Genomic DNA, 7,038 nt, shown 5'->3' with positions numbered 1-7,038 from the left:
ACTAGTAGCAGAAAGAAACTGGCGACTCAATTGGTGTCTCACGACAGGAGCAGAAGATGAAAGGGTCGCGCGGTGACTTGACAGTGTGTGGAAAAGGTCATGCCTAGCAGTTCAACGGGGGCGACGAGACGACGACTTTAGCTCGAGTCCAAATTCAAGTGTGAACTCATGCTCAGTGTCCAGTGGGACTCTGTCAGTGTGACCAGCTACTCCAGTCCACTCTACGTAGTTCGCACTGTGAATCTCGAAGTCGTTCTGACTTGTAACCTTAATTAACTTTATGCCCTTCCATGGATGGATTGCCTGCAACAAGCTTTTAGATAGATAGAGCAATTTGGTGGTAGTAACATTTCCATTTGCGTGGTACGCTTAGACTGGGACTCACGTCTAAACTGTGAATCTTGAAGTTAACTGCTCGATCGTGCAAGTGTGATTGTGTGGCTTATTTAAATAATAATCATTTGGTAGCACTGCTTATTCGCATCAATCAAAGGCACCGGTCCTGACTTGGTGTCTCTACCCTACAGGTCGGTCTTGGAGTGTACCGACATCAGACTTTCCTAGGAAAAGAACATGAGAAACCACAAGAAAATTCAGGGGACTCAACGTCCTCTGAGTACTCTGCTAATAGCAGTACTCCGGGTCAAATAACCAGAGGAAGTACCTGCATAAGTACATGAACACGCACACACAAGAAGAGCTCTGCCTAGACCATGTCACTGGGCTTAGTTGCACTTGTCATAGAACTTTCAGTGCAGGATACTTGCTAAATCATAGAATGTTCAGTGAAGTATACTTGCTAAATCTTTATGGTAGAAGAAAAAAAACACCTCCTTATAATGCAAGTACAACCTGCACGCGCTAGCTACTTTCTTGTCCCCGCTGCTTGACCAGTGACCAGTGTTCGAGGTGAAAACTAATAGAAAATGACTATTTTTGGATGTCTTGTGATGACCTGACTTTTCCTTTTGAGAATTCTGACGCTTTTGACTGTGTGACGCTTTCAGTCAATGTGAGCGTATGACCTTGAGAGACCTGACGCCTTCAATATCCGATCATTCAACGATTTGCTGGTCCGGCCACAATCGGTTGGAACGGTTGGACGGAGACTGACTATCCTTGACTGAAGCATACGCATGGAGCGTTTACACATCTGCTTGGAACGGCTCATTTTGAGTTTACAGTTTCAAACCAGAAAACAAAAAGGCCTTCTATGTAGGTTTCTAGCCTCTAGTTCACAAATAAGTGACATTTTGCACGGTCTTCAAGACGTAATTGGCCACTAATTTCTATCGTAATAAGGTATAAAGCCAAATAAAACTTGACATTTTGTAAGAAAAAAACTCGAGACAAATCCATCATATTACTTTCAGAATTTTCAGTTTAAATGTTTAATAGTTTGATATTGACATTCAAAGATTTAATAAAGTTTCATTGACAGTTTGTCCAAAACAACACCTTTCCCTGAACTGGAGGGTGTAACGCACTACTCGTAAATGGCTTATAGGTGAATTCACATTAATGGCGGCGTAGTCTAGCGCCCGCCGCTTGTAATCTAAGAAATTACCAGTGGCGGGTGAAAATCAACGCACGCCATTGCTATTGTCTTATTAGTGGTGGGCGCCAGCATATGGCTGGTGTCGTTTAGACCAAACCGGCAGGCAGCGACGCGTGCAAATGACCTACAGCGGTGTGCAAACAAGGTGAGATGCAGTGGTCGACGAAAAATGAAGAAGTTTCAAAGCAATCCGACGAATCGGCTATGCCGACGCCGGCGGCGTTTCACCTTGATTCCGGCAACGACGATATGGGCCGAACGGGCTCGACGTCGGGCAGAAGAGCGGCGGGGGGCAAGAAGGCAACAAGGTAGCGGCGGGGCGGTTGGGCGGTCGCTGGGACGCGCGCATGCGAAGATGCAGTGGCGAGGGGTGGCGCGAGGGAGAAGCGCGGCTTTTACTCGGAGCTGCAATGGCCGAGTATATTTAGGGAATTGGTTGGCGCCAGAGGATAATTTTTACTCCACTATGGCGGATTAGGGATCGGTTAGGTGAGCGTTAGAGGAGTAAAATTGACTTTTTACTGCCGGATAGGGGATTGATTGGTTAGAAATTCCCTAAGTACATGAACAATCACACACACACGCGCGCACACACACACAAAGAGCTCAGCCTAGACCATGACCTGGGCTTACTTGCGCTTATCATAGAATGTTCAGTGATGGATACTTGCTAAATCATAGAATGTTCGGTGAAGTATACTTGCTAAATCTTTACAAGTAAGAGGAGAAAAAAACAGTTCCTTATAATGCAAGTACAATCTGCACGATGCTAGCAACTTTTTTGTTCCCCGTGCTTGACCAGTGACCAGTGTTAGAAGTGAAAACTCCCAGGAAATGATTAGTACTACTTCTGAATGTCTTAGGATGACCTGACCTTTTCCTTCTCACAATTCTGACGATTTTGATCGTGTGACTGTCAGTCAGTGTGAGCGTATGACCTTGACTGCTAGGTTACAATCCTAACAGGCACCTACGAGATCTGGGGCATTTCAATGTTCAATCATTCAACGGTTTGTTGGTCGGCCCCCGTGAAACACAATCTGTTAGGCCACATATAGTGTGCGTAAACGGAGACTGAATTGTCTATGTCTCTAGCTGACCGTTGAAAGCTCCCTTGACTGAAGCATGCATGGAACGTTTACACATCTGCTTAATTGGAACAGTTCATTTGAGTTTACTGTTTGAAACCAGAACACAAAAGGACCTTCTATGCAGGTTGCCAGCCTCTAGTTCACAAATGAAATAAGTGACACTTTACACATTTGCACGGTCTTGAAGATCTAATTGACCACTAATTTCTATCATAATTTCTATCGTTTTCAATCATGTGTGATAGCTTCTCATCCCACACGTGATCTGCACCGTGTCCGATGCAAAACATAATCTCACTCGTAAATTAGAAACGAACCGTGATGACATGACGCAAACATTTTTTCCAGATAAAGCATGTGCGGTTGTTTTAACATCACACACATTTAACTCTATCAAACCGTGTGCAATAGGTCACATTTCGCAAACGGTTGTTCTTCCCTCCCATTTGTGTTTGGCAAACAATTACATGTGTTTTTCCATGGGGACATGCGCGGTGATATATTACCGAGCTAAACTTTGTGTGATAGGTCCGAACATTGCATACGATTGCTATTATCAAACTGGCTGTATCCTAACACCCTATTGCACACGGTTTGTATGTAGCATGCATAATACACCCCCTATTGCACATCATCGCAAGGTGACGGTTCACATCTCCATGTGCGATAGGTGTAAAACAAAGTCCTGACGTTTTACTCAAGAGCACTTATGTGCACTTGGGTGTAATGCTAAATTACCCGGCAGACCTAGAATCTTAGCTTTGGGGGTGGCGCAGTTTACATATACAATGTAGACAATATAACTTTAATACTTTTGTCTAAATGTCTTCATAATCCTGACAATACTCCTAAAATAACCTTAAACTTTTAGACCACTAGTGATGATCATATAATGTAAACTCTTCTACAGTTTTAGAGGGGGTGTCATGGCCATTTGTACAAATACTCATAAAATAACCGTAAACATTTGTACATGCCGTTCAGAAGGAAAAGAGCATCAAGCTTACCTTAAATATTTGTACGTGCGCTTCAAACAGACAAGAGCATCAAGCTTATCTTACATGGCCACACCAGGTTTTCCAAGACAAAAGATGTACTCCTTCAACCTGCAATTTAAATTGATTTGGTGCGCAGGCCATCAACAAATAAACAAGGAAAATAAATATGTTCGATATGAAAACTGACCTTGTCCAGTCATCTTTTTGATTTCCATGCAACTCAACAGCTTCGTACAATCTATCAAGGGAGTCAAGTGTCAATCCAAACTTGTATATCACCTCATCCTCCTGTAAACAAGGTTACTTAGATAGATTACTGTTAGGGCATATCAAAATCCCAATATCCTCAAGACTTCGAATTCATAAATTCTGACCACTCAAATATCTAGGGTGATGGTTGGTGTCCAATCCTAAGGAGGGATGTGCCCATCTCATATTTGGCGAAAGACAAGAATTGTGCGGATGAAATAACAAATACAGTTATCATATTATCCTCCTCATTGGAAGGACAAGTGGAACCTAAAACTTGAAAATAATACATGAAAAGGCATGTTGTGATGTTAAAGATGTTGAAAAACTACCTCCCCATTAACACTGGAATTCTTAAATTCCAGAAGCCTTCCCTGTGCAACAATAAGAAGCTCCCCAATGCTTTCTCTTCCCTTCGCACTCTGAATCTATTGTACAATTACAGTAATAGTGTCACATTAAACATATGACTTAAGCACAGTGAATTTGCAGGGTGTGCGGCACAAATAGGTTCAGTATCAACATATATATACATACATGTGTTACCCGTGTCAGCACTCGAAAGAATAGTAGAAGAGGAAGCCCAAATGCAAGAAGAGCAAAACTGGTCTTAGATGCCTTCATGCCTTCAGAATCCGATCCAGTCCCAGTATTGCCCTGTGTAAGAACAATTCAATCACCACAGATGGGGAGTATTAGCCAAGGCAAATGCATCATTTTGTATGAGTAAATTACATAAACTGCACAGAAGACCCAGGGAGGGGATTCCCAAATCTGCTAGGGCGTCATTTTTACCCCCTCTGCTCTTCAGCAGATCTAAGCGCCACTTAGATGGCTCGGTTCCTCCAGCCTACCTCACCACCCAGTGTAATCCATGTGGAGGACAGGGCAGCGGCAGTGGGTTCTAAACTTCTACTACAACCCTGAAGAAGTGGCTACAGAGGACCATTTGTGTCATAGGCAGCAGCATCGTTGGGATGGCGTTGGAGAAGAGGAGGATCAGTTCTAGCAAGACTTCTCCCATGTCCTGAGGAACAAACATAACTACTCACAAATCATATTCATGTTCATAATTAGAGGGGTATTAATATGCATAAAGGATTTTAACATATGATCTTCCACCGAATAAACCAACTAGCATCAACTACAAAGAGTAATCGGCACTACTAGCACCCCACAGGTACCAATCTGATGTTTTGAGACAAATATTGGATACAAGAGATGAACTAGGATTTGAGATGAGATGGTACTGGTGAAGATGTTGATGGAGATTGACCCCCTCCCGATGAGAGGATCGATGGTGATGATTTCCCCCTCCCAGAGGGAAGTTTCCCTGGCAGAACAACTCCACCGGAGCCCTAGATTGGTTCTGCCAAGGCACGACAATAGAAGTAAGACCAATAAGTTCATATTTACTAGGCAATTCTTTATCATGGGGTTGTCTACGAAATTTAGCAAAATTAAACTCATGAGACATATCCCCCAAAAAAAATAGCAACAACATCCTTTTTGCAGTCTATATTAGCATTAACAGTATTCAAGAAGGGTCTACCAAATATAATGGGACAAAAGTCATCTTGTGGGGAACCAAGAACAAGAAAATCAGCAGGATATTTAACTTTCCCACACAAGACTTCAACATCTCTAACAATCACAACTGGTGAAATAGTGTCTCTATTGGCAAGCTTAATTGTAACATCAATTTCCTCTATCTCAGCGGGTGCAATATCATGCATAATTTCTTTATATAAGTAATGAGGTATTGCACTTGCACTAGCACCCATATCACACAGGCCATAATAGCAATGATCTCCTATTTTAACAGAAATAACAGGCATGCCTACAACAGGTCTATGTTTATTTTTAGTATCGGGTCTAGCAATTCTACCAGCTTCATCACAGAAGTAAATAACATGCCCATCAATATTATCGGCCAAGAGATACTTAACCATAGCAATACTACGTTCAACTTTAATTTGCTCAAAGGGTGTAGGTGTTCTAGTATTACTCTTCCGAACAACAGTTGAAGCTTTAGCATGATCCTTTATTCTAACAGGGAAAGGTGGTTTCTCAATATAAGCAGTAGGAACAACAGAATCATTATAAGTAATAGTCTTTTCTTCAACTTTAATAGGTGCTACTAGGAAAAGGGGTAGTAATGGAGCACCAGTTTTGCCCACTAATGGCGCACGGCTGGTGCGCCATTAGTATCACGCCACTAGTATTTCTTACTAATTGCGCACCACCGGTGCGCCATTAGTATCTGGTATACTAATGGCGCACCGAGCAGCGCACCATTAGTATAGAACACCATGCGCCATTAGTATGCCTCCCAGGGGGCCATATTTAACCATGTGATTTGGCATACTAATGGCGCACTGTTGGGTGACGCGCCATTAGTGTGATTATAACAGTGCGCCATTAGTGTCTTGTGTGGTGCGCCACTAGTATGAATATTAGGGATTTTTTTCATTTCTGATATTTTCACAGGTTAAAAAATATTAGAGATAACATACAACACAGATCTACTTAGCTTACATACAGGGGGCCATATGTAACGATGTTACCTGCGTCCACCAGATCATATCCAACACACAAGTTTCATCATATATACATACATAGCCAACACATAGTTCCATCGTTACATATTACAAAAGTTTCACAATGTTCATTCAACACCTTATCCATCAATTCACAAAAGTTTCACATTGATACAAAATAAAAACACAAATGGAAAAGAAGCACTCCATCCATGCAAGCTTCCGTGAATTAAATCAAATCTGGAAAATGATAAACAAGAAGTTAGAAGAAGAAGAAGAAGAAGAAGAGAAGAAGAAGAAGACTAGAAGAAGAATAAGAAGAAGAATAAGAAGAATAAGAAGAAGACTATAAGCTTATTATGTAAACTTGATCATTTTGTGCTAACATAAGTAATTTTGGAGCTAACCTATAGGAAACTAAGCAGATAAGCTCTAAGTTAGCATATTAGAGCCAACTTAAGTAAACGGAAGCTAACCTATGTCATTTTGGATAAGAAGAAGAATAAGAAGAAGACTATAAGCTTATTATGTAAACTTGATCATTTTGTGCTAACATAAGTAATTTTGGAGCTAACCTATAGGAAACTAAGCATATAAGCTCT

Source organism: Triticum aestivum, chromosome 7A (assembly GCF_018294505.1).
Source record: "Triticum aestivum cultivar Chinese Spring chromosome 7A, IWGSC CS RefSeq v2.1, whole genome shotgun sequence".
NCBI lineage: Eukaryota > Viridiplantae > Streptophyta > Magnoliopsida > Poales > Poaceae > Triticum > Triticum aestivum.
This window is presented reverse-complemented; position numbering follows the sequence as displayed.